This window comes from Asterias rubens, chromosome 11 (genome assembly GCF_902459465.1).
Source record: "Asterias rubens chromosome 11, eAstRub1.3, whole genome shotgun sequence".
Taxonomy (NCBI): domain Eukaryota; kingdom Metazoa; phylum Echinodermata; class Asteroidea; order Forcipulatida; family Asteriidae; genus Asterias; species Asterias rubens.
The window spans coordinates 10,719,066-10,732,963 of NC_047072.1; the positions used below are offsets into that span (position 1 = coordinate 10,719,066).

General features: G+C 37.0%; 1 long non-coding RNA gene across 1 annotated transcript; it reads right to left on the reverse strand.

Annotated features, from left to right (window-relative positions):
- Positions 1 to 4,704: 4,704 nt before the first annotated feature.
- LOC117296361 lies at positions 4,705 to 6,294 on the reverse strand. The gene is made up of 3 exons (XR_004519746.1): positions 6,255 to 6,294; positions 5,676 to 5,779; positions 4,705 to 4,743 (listed from the first exon to the last, which is right to left on the reverse strand). It is a non-coding gene; the product is annotated as an uncharacterized LOC117296361 (long non-coding RNA).
- Positions 6,295 to 13,898: the final 7,604 nt, after the last annotated feature.

Consider the following 13,898-nt stretch of genomic DNA (forward strand, 5'->3'; position numbering starts at 1 on the left):
TCGATTTCACAAATGGTTAGAAAGATGAAATAAAACCGTGAAAGTTTCAGCAAAATAGGTTAATTGGTTCTACTTGCTTAGAAAACAGAAAGAAGCAAAACCCTGTCACAGTAGCTATGAATCCATCCAAGGTAAAGATTTTGATACATCAACAAACTATGTTTGCTTTTTCCCCAAACATTTAAAAATAATTGGCCAGGGATTTCCTTACAGACTGTCGCTGATTTTTGCTCCTCTGTTTTCACAGGTAAAATATAAAACCTCTGAAATAAAACGAACCTATTTGTATATCAAAATATTTGGAGGGGTTTCCTGTTATTTTTCAAAACTTACCAAATGTTAAATTTCAATTTGAAGTAGCGCAATTTTCAATCAAACACAGTTAAAAAATCGGCCAGGGGTTTCCTTACGGGTGGCGAACCCTTTGTCACTGAATTTTTGCTCTTCTGTTTTCAGAGTTCAAAATATAAAACCAAATAGTTGGGGGCTTGTTTTTCAAAACTTATAAATCACCTTATATGAAGTGGCGCATTTTTCAATGAATAAACCAGTCAAAAAATCAGCCTCCTCATCAGTAAGACATCTCTGTGGCATCAGATCCATCGTTGTCGTCGTCGCCGGTGGTGATTTCATCTCCTTGTTCCAGTGAGCTCTTGTCTTGAGATCTATAAGTGTAGACTGATCCGAAGATGTTAATTCTCTTCAGGAGTACTCAATCTCTTGATGCCTGTAAATATAAAAATATATATAAAAAAATTACTTTTACATAAAACAATAAACCTTTGACCCTAACCATCCTGGGGTAGATTTCACAAATGGTTAGAAAGATGAAATAAAACCGTGAAAGTTTCAGCAAAATAGGTTTATTGGTTCTACTTGCTTAGAAAACAGAAAGAAGCAAAACCCTGTCACAGTAGCTATGAATCCATCCAAGGTAAAGATTTTGATACATCAACAAACTATGTTTGCTTTTTCCCAAAACATTTAAAAAATAATTGGCCAGGGATTTCCTTACAGACTGTCACTGATTTTTGCTCCTCTGTTTTCACAGGTAAAATATAAAACCTCTGAAATAAAACGAACCTATTTGTATATCAAAATATTTGGAGGGGTTTCCTGTTATTTTTCAAAACTTACCAAATGTTAAATTTCAATTTGAAGTGGTTCAATTTTCAATCCAACACAGTAAAAAAATCGGCCAGGGGTTTCCTTACGGGTGGCGAACCCTTTGTCACTGAATTTTTGCTCTTCTGTTTTCAGAGTTCAAAATATAAAACCAAATAGTAGGGGGCTTGTTTTTCAAAACTTACAAATCACCTTATATGAAGTGGCGCATTTTTCAATGAATAAACCAGTCAAAAAATCAGCCTCCTCATCAGTAAGACATCTCTGTGGCATCAGATCCATCGTTGTCGTCGTCGCCGGTGGTGATTTCATCTCCTTGTTCCAGTGAGCTCTTGTCTTGAGATCTATAAGTGTAGACTGATCCGAAGATGTTAATTCTCTTCAGGAGTACTCAATCTCTTGATGCCTGTAAATATAAAAATATATATAAAAAAATTACTTTTACATAAAACAATAAACCTTTGACCCTAACCATCCAGGGGTCGATTTCACAAATGGTTAGAAAGATGAAATAAACAGTGAAAGTTTCAGCAAAATAGGTTAATTGGTTCTACTTGCTTAGAAAACAGAAAGAAGCAAAACCCTGTCACAGTAGCTATGAATCCATCCAAGGTAAAGATTTTGATACATCAACAAACTATGTTTGCTTTTTCCCCAAACATTTAAAAATAATTGGCGAGGGATTTCCTTACAGACTGTCACTGATTTTTGCTCTCTGTTTTCACAGGTAAAATATAAAACCTCTGAAATAAAACGAACCTATTTGTATATCAAAATATTTGGAGGGGTTTCCTGTTATTTTTCAAAACTTACCAAATGTTAAATTTCAATTTGAAGTGGCTCAATTTTCAATCCAACACAGTAAAAAAATCGGCCAGGGGTTTCCTTACGGGTGGCGAACCCTTTGTCACTGAATTTTTGCTCTTCTGTTTTCAGAGTTCAAAATATAAAACCAAATAGTAGGGGGCTTGTTTTTCAAAACTTACAAATCACCTTATATGAAGTGGCGCATTTTTCAATGAATAAACCAGTCAAAAAATCAGCCTCCTCATCAGTAAGACATCTCTGTGGCATCAGATCCATCGTTGTCGTCGTCGCCGGTGGTGATTTCATCTCCTTGTTCCAGTGAGCTCTTGTCTTGAGATCTATAAGTGTAGACTGATCCGAAGATGTTAATTCTCTTCAGGAGTACTCAATCTCTTGATGCCTGTAAATATAAAAAAATATATAAAAAAATTACTTTTACATAAAAAATGAACCTTTGACCCTAACCATCCTGGGGTCGATTTCACAAATGGTTAGAAAGATGAAATAAAACCGTGAAAGTTTCAGCAAAATAGGTTTATTGGTTCTACTTGCTTAGAAAACAGAAAGAAGCAAAACCCTGTCACAGTAGCTATGAATCCATCCAAGGTAAAGATTTTGATACATCAACAAACTATGTTTGCTTTTTCCAAAAACATTTAAAAAATAATTGGCCAGGGATTTCCTTACAGACTGTCACTGATTTTTGCTCCTCTGTTTTCACAGGTAAAAAATGAAACCTCTGAAATAAAACGAACCTAATATTTGTATATCAAAATATTTGGAGGGGTTTACGTTATTTTTCAAAATTTAAATGACAACTTTCAATTTGAAGTAGCGCAATTTTCAATCAAACACAGTTAAAAAATCGGCCAGGGGTTTCCTTACGGGTGGCGAACCCTTTGTCACTGAATTTTTGCTCTTCTGTTTTCAGAGTTCAAAATATAAAACCAAATAGTTGGGGGCTTGTTTTTCAAAACGTATAAATCACCTTATATGAAGTGGCGCATTTTTCAATGAATAAACCAGTCAAAAAATCGGCCTCCTCATCAGTAAGACATCTCTGTGGCATCAGGTCGTCATCGTTGTCCTCGTCCCCGGTGGTGATTTCATCTCCTTGTTCCAGTGAGCTCTTGTCTTGAGATCTATAAGTGTAGACTGATCCGAAGATGTTGATTCTCTTCAGGAGTACTCAATCTCTTGATGCCTGTAAATATAAAAATATATATAAAAAAATTACTTTTACATAAAACAATAAACCTTTGACCCTAACCATCCAGGGGTCGATTTCACAAATGGTTAGAAAGATGAAATAAACAGTGAAAGTTTCAGCAAAATAGGTTAATTGGTTCTACTTGCTTAGAAAACAGAAAGAAGCAAAACCCTGTCACAGTAGCTATGAATCCATCCAAGGTAAAGATTTTGATACATCAACAAACTATGTTTGCTTTTTCCAAAAACATTTAAAAAATAATTGGCCAGGGATTTCCTTACAGACTGTCACTGATTTTTGCTCCTCTGTTTTCACAGGTAAAAAATGAAACCTCTGAAATAAAACGAACCTATTTGTGTATCAAAATATTTGGAGGGGTTTCCTGTTATTTTTCAAAACTTACCAAATGTTAAATTTCAATTTGAAGTGGTTCAATTTTCAATCCAACACAGTAAAAAAATCGGCCAGGGGTTTCCTTACGGGTGGCGAACCCTTTGTCACTGAATTTTTGCTCTTCTGTTTTCAGAGTTCAAAATATAAAACCAAATAGTAGGGGGCTTGTTTTTCAAAACTTACAAATCACCTTATATGAAGTGGCGCATTTTTCAATGAATAAACCAGTCAAAAAATCAGCCTCCTCATCAGTAAGACATCTCTGTGGCATCAGATCCATCGTTGTCGTCGTCGCCGGTGGTGATTTCATCTCCTTGTTCCAGTGAGCTCTTGTCTTGAGATCTATAAGTGTAGACTGATCCGAAGATGTTAATTCTCTTCAGGAGTACTCAATCTCTTGATGCCTGTAAATATAAAAAAATATATAAAAAAATTACTTTTACATAAAAAATGAACCTTTGACCCTAACCATCCTGGGATCGATTTCACAAATGGTTAGAAAGATGAAATAAAACCGTGAAAGTTTCAGCAAAATAGGTTTATTGGTTCTACTTGCTTAGAAAACAGAAAGAAGCAAAACCCTGTCACAGTAGCTATGAATCCATCCAAGGTAAAGATTTTGATACATCAACAAACTATGTTTGCTTTTTCCAAAAACATTTAAAAAATAATTGGCCAGGGATTTCCTTACAGACTGTCACTGATTTTTGCTCCTCTGTTTTCACAGGTAAAAAATGAAACCTCTGAAATAAAACGAACCTAATATTTGTATATCAAAATATTTGGAGGGGTTTACGTTATTTTTCAAAATTTAAATGCCAACTTTCAATTTGAAGTAGCGCAATTTTCAATCAAACACAGTTAAAAAATCGGCCAGGGGTTTCCTTACGGGTGGCGAACCCTTTGTCACTGAATTTTTGCTCTTCTGTTTTCAGAGTTCAAAATATAAAACCAAATAGTTGGGGGCTTGTTTTTCAAAACGTATAAATCACCTTATATGAAGTGGCGCATTTTTCAATGAATAAACCAGTCAAAAAATCGGCCTCCTCATCAGTAAGACATCTCTGTGGCATCAGGTCGTCATCGTTGTCCTCGTCCCCGGTGGTGATTTCATCTCCTTGTTCCAGTGAGCTCTTGTCTTGAGATCTATAAGTGTAGACTGATCCGAAGATGTTGATTCTCTTCAGGAGTACTCAATCTCTTGATGCCTGTAAATATAACAAAATATATAAAAAAATTACTTTTACATGAAAAATGAACCTTTGACCCTAACCATCCTGGGATCGATTTCACAAATGGTTAGAAAGATGAAATAAAACCGTGAAAGTTTCAGCAAAATAGGTTTATTGGTTCTACTTGCTTAGAAAACAGAAAGAAGCAAAACCCTGTCACAGTAGCTATGAATCCATCCAAGGTAAAGATTTCGATACATCAACAAACTATGGGATCGGTGCTTACACACACAGGCGGTGAGTTTGCAAGCTGGAATGGCCGATACACATACGACAGCCATGGCTCGTCCAGATGCGTGTTTGGTTGGGTCACGCTGATTGGTTGTTGCCAAGCAAGTGCGACGTTCAAAATCACTAGTTGGCCCCGCTATGGATTATGGATATATTCGGTCAGTCTTTTGGTAAGTTTTTGTCGTTTTTTCTGCCAAATATTTTCATGATGTTGTTTTAAGGGTTCCAGATGACGTTGTCATACAATAAAGATCAACTCCATGTGTTTAGAATGTCTGTCATGATTTTGGAAAGTGGAAAAAAAGGACGAATCTGATCACGAGTCTGGCAAAAACTGGTCAAAACTGCTAGTTACACCGATAATATCAGTCTTGGGACAACTTTCCGTATGGCGCCACCACTTTTTCACTCATTTTTACAAAAAAGGGATATATCAATCAGGTAAATAAGTTCCTATATTATTTTATATCGAATGAAAAAGTGGTGGCGCCATACGGAAACTTTTCCTCAGTCTTGTGTCGTAACCCTCCGGTCTCCGACCGTCGGGAGGATGGAGGGTTACGATTATCGCAACTAGGGCAACTAAACAACAATAATGTACAAACATCAAGATATAAACCTAAACAATTTGAACAATTCCTAAGACATGTAAGATAAAACTCCAGTGTTTCACTCACCAGTGGTCCTAGGTCTTTCTGGTCGACGACCTCCTGACGACCTTCAACATTCTTGTGAGAGTTGACACGCAGGTATGAATGATAGACCACACCATGTAATGCAGCTGTAATGAGAAAGAAGACAATAAGTGACTTTTCATTCATTCAAAAAATGCTGTCTGTGCTATTAATTGGTAGTGATATAAAATATGCGGTCATCGCTGAGTGATACAAAGAAAAAAAAATCACTGATAATATTAATAAAAACAACTTTACACAAGTGTTACATTTTGTGTGAAAGAAATGTAATTTTTATATCCTAAAAAAAAATTGTCAATATTTTTTGTCAACTGCAAATTATCAGTCACAGGTCATTTACATCATCAGACTCAAAGTCATTGAGCTGAATTTGCATTAATGTGTTTAATATTCAAAGTCTGAGTGTTGCGATCATGCACCAGCCTCCTCCCACACCGCCTCCTTGACCACGTCCGGACCCCGCCTACCCCTTTCATAAATAACGCACAAGTCAAGGGGGTTATCATCACACACAACTTTACAAGCTCCGGTTTCCACAATATATATATATTCCAAACTTACTTTTTGCATTTACTTTGTGAGCACATGTCTTGCACTTCATAACTACCGTTTCTTTTTCAGGAAACGGTAAAATGGAGCCAAATGCGGGCAAAATTCTCTCGAAGAAGCAAGTCACTCCTCTCCATCCATGTTTTTGAGAAATTCTGATACCGCATGCGTTTCTGAATGGGACACACGTGATTTATCAAGCTCGACTTCATCTATACGTTCAGCGTTGAATTTGGTTTAGGGTATCTGACTAAGTATTTTAATAGGAATCGCGCCCTCTGTCGGCGGATTGTAGAGTCTCCCGCGTAAAGTTAATGAGCCTGCATTAGATGGTTAATTGATGCACTTGCTGGATGATTTTCATTAATTCTGGTTAAAAATACCACTCTATGAAAATACCAAGCGCAACAGGATAAAACCATTTAATTAAACAAACAATATCCCAAAATACGAACCACACCACGAGAAATCCCTTCCAAATACTACTATTAATAATCATTATAGAACCGTTACAAAAGTTGTCACTCACAAAGATGCAAAAAAAAAACAAAGAAATAATATTATTATATCATGATCATTTAACCATGATAATGCTGGAAAATTGCCCCTCGCTATGTTTATGTTGAAAAATGTTTATGTTGAAGTTGTCTTACCATGTGTGTCCTCAAATGCATTTTATTATTTTTAACCACTTGGGTAATTTTACATAACAATAAAAAAACAGTTATTTTAGTAAGTTGCTGCTGGGGGATTAGCGAATTGTTTTTGGTTTGAAGTTTCTAATTCTAGATTCGCTTGCAATTCTTTTAACTGGCATTCGGCGAGAGCAGACAAGTGAAGGAGACCGTTGCAAATACGCCTAAAATAAAGCAATAACTTTTTGTCACAAACTTCCATCCTGCCTGCGCCTCTTGAATTTCACCGACTCATGTGTGTAGCAAATTTTCCCCAATAAAGGCAGTCGACACTATTGGCACATACTCAAAATAATTATTAACATAAAACCTTACTTGGTAACGAGTAATGGGGAGCTGTTGATAGTTTAAAACATTGTGAGAAACGGCTCCCCTCTGACGACGTAGTTTTCAAGAAAGAAGTAATATTTTCCACGAAGTAGATTTCGAGACCTCGGATTTAAAGAACTTGAGTTCTTGAAATCAAGCATCTGAAAGCACACAACTTCGTGTGACAGGGGTGTTTTTTCTGTCATTATTATCTCGCAACTTCGATGACCGATTGAGTTCAAATTTTCACAGGTTTGTTATTATTAATTTATGTATAATGTTGATATAAAGTGAGCAGACTGGTCTTTGACAATCACCAATAGTGTCCACTGCCTTTAACAGCCAAAGCAACAAACGTATTACCTGTCTCCAGACATAAAAACTTTCTCAAGAAAAATCCGCACTTACCATGTGCTTTTTGCAGTTTAACAAGTAGGTTATGATTGTAATTATTTTGAGTATAATTACCAAACTGCTATAAGAAGAAATACCAGTCACAAATAATTGTACTTTTTAATTTGCCTAATCAAGAAAGGTTTTATGACGATAATTATTTGGAGTAGTTACCAATGGTGTCCACTGCCCTAAAGGCAGTGGACACTATTGGTAATTATTCAAAATAGTTATAAGCATAAAACCTTTCTTGAATACAAGTAATGGGGAGAGGTTGATAGTATAAAACATCGTGAGAAACAGCACCCTCTGAAGTGACGTAGTTTTCGAGAAAGAAGTAATTTTCCACGAATTTGATTTCGAGACCTCAGATTTAGAATTTGAGGTCTCGAAATCAAGCATCTGAAAGCACACAACTTCGTGTGACAAGGCCATTTTTTCGTTCGTTATTATCTCGCAACTCGGCTGACCAATTGAGTTAAAAATAATACAGGTTTGTTATTTTATGCATAATATGCAGATACACCAGGTGAGAAGACTGGTCTTTGACATTTTACCAAACTAGTGTCCAGTGTCTTTAAATAACAGGTTGGTGACTTTAATACTTCTTTTGTGCCTTGTTGTGTTCCAAAGGTCATGGCTGACTCAACAATGCATCCCGTTGTAATTACCTGGCTTGTAATAAATCCAAAGATTCCTTTAATTTGAGCTTAATTGCAAGCATATGAAAACCGAAGAACAAGGGCAGTGCATGTGAATTAGTCTCGATTCGAAGCGTTCATTTTGTTGGCGTAGTCGCCGATATCGCAACACGATTTACTGGATAAGAGATATCTCTCTCACACACATCTGGTTTCTTTCACTCCAGAGTTGTGGGTGCAACCACTTAATAAGCTCACACAGCATACAGTGAAAAATGCGACAGTCAAAAACAGACGAAAATATATTTAGAAGTCTCAAAGTTTGTACAGTATAAAGAACATTATTCATTGACACTTGAACTTTAATCCTCTGCTCAATTTTATAAAGGGAGTCCTTGGCCCCCGTAGGGTTCCTCCAAGCATCAATCTTGAAAAGTATATCCCTACACCTCTCAGCAAATAGGACCATTTTTAGGGCCAAATGTCATCCAAAATACATCAAGTTGGAAGTCAACAGGTCACAATGGGAGACTTTGGGACGCTAGGTGGCAGCAGACTTATCAGGTAAATTCCAGGGTTACGTAGTTCTGAGCATGCGCTCATTACCGAAAACAATGGATTTTACCTGGTAAGTCTGCTGCCACCTAGCGTCCCAAAAGTCCCCTGTTGGGATTTGTCTCTGAAACCCTATTGGGGGCTCTCAGATAATGTTTAATGTAGAATAGTTTAAAGGGTGTATACAATTATAATGGGCTCGACGCTCTGTTTTCTTCTCCTAAATAGTGGGGTGCACCCTTATAGACTCGCCCAGTCCCTCAGAGTCTACTCCCAATTTGATTTCAACAGGCTTCACAAAATCAAACTCTTTTTTGTAGTAGCAATTCCTACAGTGTTTTGATCGAAGCGCACCACACAATGGGGACTTAAAATGATTGGATGGATCCAAAGCCCAACTCAATTCGGATATGGCATCTAAAATGTTACCAGCTAGCACATGATTTGAAATGGAACAGTTGGTACCTGCTTTTTCAAGCATACACTGAACATGCTTCTTGGCGCTCTCACAACTTAGTTCAAACAAATCGTGCATCTCTTCCACTATCATTTGAATAGTGTTCTTTGGAACTAGGAACTTTGAATATAATTTGAGCAGAAATAGTGCAATACTCTTGGTAAAGTCAGCCACAGATACTCCAGGATCATCGTCATCTTCATGATCATTGTCATCACCATCAACTGTGTCTTCAGGCTCAGTAAATGTGGATGTACCTGCTCCATCATGGCATGGATTATCATCAACATTGAAGTTGACATTTTGGTCAACAATTAATGTTTGGTTCACATTATGAGCCGAGTAGTTTCTGTGATACCGCGATAAGTGAGAAGAGAAAGACTTTTTATTTGTGAATGTTTCAGTACAATCTTCAAATGGACAAGGTACATTCAAACCACTTGTAATATGGCTTCTTAAATGAGCAAGTAGCTCCTGAATATCGGAACATTCATGCTGACAGAAATCAAGTGGACACCGGAAAAGTACACCAGCATCTCTGTACCTATTATTGTTTTCTTCCTTCGTAAGTTGCTGGTGTCTTTCAATATGAGAAATGAGACCTTTGTATGTGAAATACGTTTTTTGACAACCCGACACACAACAAGGAAATCGCATATTTCGATCATGTCTATGTACTTGATAATGTCGTATGTACGCTTTGATACTGTCACATTGTGTACCACAGACATGACAAACAGTCCTGTTGTACATGTTTTTGATCTTTTTGGGTTTAAATGTGTACTGTACACATAGTTAAGGTACTGTACATACATTAGCATAGGATACTGGAGGTTTTTTGTGCAAGATTGTCGTCTGCACAGAGAAAACGTGACATAAACTAACTAACATACAACGTCAACGGACATGACGCTACCGGGGCTATTTTGTTTTAATTAAAGTTATCAATGATTTCGTTAATTCTAAAAAAGAAGTAAACAACAAAACACCTTTCCAATTTTGCCAACATCAACAACGTATAATTCTAAGCTACACGTACAATATGAATGGAATGATTTAATAATACCTTAAGCAGCAATGATTCTGCTGTTTGACACAATTCTCAGTACAGTACTTCAGCTCAGGATTCGACAGTTCACGTGAAAGGAAGAGAGCAACGGTTGACAGCTCATCATGCGCGCCCGCTTCTCGTCTAGTTTCCCAAATTTAGCCCATGGTATATAACACCCGAGCAGATCCTTGCCATTTGATTGGAGGATTGTCCGTCACGTGATAGCAAATAAAAGTGCCATTGCACGCTGAGTCACTCACCGTGCTTTTTCGTTCCATCCGAAAAGTACCATTGCACGCTGCCAGCGTGCAATAGTACTTTTCGGATGGAACGAAAAGGCTGAGTAAACACATATCACTGCGTGCGCGTGTCTTTGGTAACGCAGCAGTGTTATTGCAAGGTAGTACTTAACATTCGGCTTCTACAATTAAAAATTGTAGGCCTACGTTTTGTTTGTTTTGAAAGTTGTATCTTTTAATCAAAATTACAAAGATCTACTTGGATGTTATATAAAACAAATAATGAATGTTTTTCATTCGTGCAATGGTGCGAAATGTTCATTCGTTGAAAGCTGGAATGTTCCATTCAACTCGGCTCCGCCTCGTTGAATAGTATACACATAATGAATGTTTATGAGTGCAATGGTGCAAATATGTTCATGAGTTGAAAGATGGAATGTTCTATTCAACGAGGCGGAGCCGAGTTGAATGGAACATTCCAGCTTTCAACGAATGAACATATTCGCACCATTGCACGAATGAAAAACATTCATTATTTGTTTTATATAACATCCAAGTAGATATTTGTCATTTTGATTGAAAGATACAATTTTCAAAACAAACAAAGCGTAGGCCTCCAATTTTTAATTGTAGAAGACGAATGCTAGTAATTTTACTAATATGCCTTGCTGCGTTACCGAAGACAACGCGCACGCAGTGATGTTTTTACTCAGCTTTTTCGTTCCATCCGAAAAGTACCATTGCACGCTGGCAGCGTGCCAGCGTGCAATGGTACTTTTCGGATGGAACGAAAAAGCACGGTGAGTGACTCAGCGTGCAATGGTACTTTTATTTGCTACCACGTGACGGACAGTCCTCCAATCAAATGGCAAGGATCTGCTTGGGTGTTATATAAAACATTTTATGTTTACGGAATTGATCCTGAAAAACAGCATACAATTTAAATTTACAGTTACAGGGTAAAAAGTGTGTTAATTAACGTCGTAAAGTTAATTAACAGTAAGTTGGCGTTTACTTACTTACAGAACTCCGTTTGACCCAAAACACGTTGCCATGCTGTAATTTTATTGCCAAAAAACGTTAATTTGTACAGTGTTTTTTTTTTCCACACGCACGGGAAACCTGTATTTTGCCAGAAACGATCCTGAAAAAACAGCATACAACTTAAATTTACAGTTTCATTGTAAAAAATATGTAAATAAACGTCGTAAAGTTAATTAACAACAAGTTGGCGTTTATTTACCTGCAAAACTCCGTCAGACCAAAAAAACGTTGCCATGCTGTTATTTTATTGCCCCAAAACTTGTATTTTACGGTTATTTTTACAGTGTATTTTTACAGGTTTTTTTTTCACACGCACGGGAAACCTGTATTTTGCCGGAAACGATCCTGAAAAAAACAGCATACAACTTAAATTTACAGTTTCATTGTTAAAAATATGTAAATAAACGTCGTAAAGTTAATTAACAGCAAGTTGGCGTTTATTTACCTGCAAAACTCCGTCAGACCGAAAAACGTTGCCATGCTGTAATTTTATTGCCAAAAAACTTGTATTTTTACAGGTTTTTTTTCACACGCACGGGAAACCTGTATTTTGCCGGAAACGATCCTGAAAAAAACAGCATACAACTTAAATTTACAGTTTCATTGTTAAAAATATGTAAATAAACGTCGTAAAGTTAATTAACAGCAAGTTGGCGTTTATTTACCTGCAAAACTCCGTCAGATCAAAAAACGGTGCCATGCTGTAATTTTATTGCCAAAAAACTTGTATTTTACGGTTATTTTTACAGGTTTTTTTTCACACGCACGGGAAACCTGTATTTTGCCGGAAACGATCATGAAAAAACAGCATACAACTTAAATTTACAGTTTCATTGTTAAAAATATGTTAATAAACGTCGTAAAGTTAATTAACAGCAAGTTGGCGTTTATTTACCAGTAAAACTCCGTCAAACCAAAAAACGTTGCATTGCTGTAATTTAAATGCCCAAAAACTTGTATTTACAGTTATTTTTACAGTGTATTTTTACAGGTTTTTATTCACACGCACGGGAAACCTGTATTTTGACGGAAACCATCCTGAAAAAAAAACAGCATACAACTTAATTTACAGTTTCATTGTTAAAAATTTATGTAAATAAACGTCGTAAAGTTAATTAACAGCAAGTTGGCGTTTATTGACCTGTAAAACTCCGTCAAACCCAAAAACGTTGCATTGCTGTAAGTTTATTGCCCAAAAACTTGTATTTTACAGTCATTTTTACAGTGTATTTTTACAGGTTTATTTCACACGCACGGGAAACCTGTATTTTGACGGAAACCATCCTGAAAAAACAGCATACAACTTAAATTTACAGTTTCATTGTTAAAAATATGTAAATAAACGTCGTAAAGTTAATTAACAGCAAGTTGGCGTTTATTTACCTGTAAAACTCCGTCAAACCCCAAAACGTTGCATTGCTGTAATTTTTTTGCCCAAAAACTTGTATTTTACAGTCATTTTTACAATGTATTTTTACAGGTTTATTTCACACGCACGGGAAACCTGTAGAAATGAGACCAGGGTTATATTTATTTATTTACTTACTTAAAACCTCCAGTAATCGAGAAGATAAAAAAGATTACAGTACATCAAATTGACAGTAAAGGGAACATAAACACGTAATTAAAGAACTCGCGAAGTGTGAAACAAAAGGATTGTCAGAACGATCTGAGTAGCCGACCGAGAGTATCAAAGTCATCACATTCAAGAAACCAGTTTCCGAAACAAAACTGTTTTTGACACTTTTTAACAAATACCATGGTTGACGCAGTTTACGTACTTAAAGTCCGAGTTAAATTTCCGTCTGAAAGAAGGACCAATAATGCAAAAATAAGCAGCGACAAATCCTTGTGCAAGCTTTATGGCTATAGAGGCTACTCTCTGGCATACATCACGAGCCTTTGTCGACGTCACATGTTCAGGCTACTACCTCGATCTCTGCTGGCTTGTCATTGGGTGCGTTCGTTTAGCTTCCCTGGGTCGACCCCGATTTGGCGTATTTTATTTTTTTCCAGGACGAACGTGGGCACACAATTACCCCACATTATCACGTGAGCCTTCCCGTGGTGATGACGTCGGTGCACCTCGGGTCAGCCCCAAGAGCCCCGCTTGTGGATTGGATCACTTGGGGCTGACCCGAGGTGCACCGATGTCACCACGGGAAGGCTCACGTGATGATGTGTCTGGTTTTTTTTCCAGATTCGAGGACGAACGTGGGATAATTCTGTGCCCACGTTCGTCCTGGGAAAAAAAATATGCCACATCGGGGTC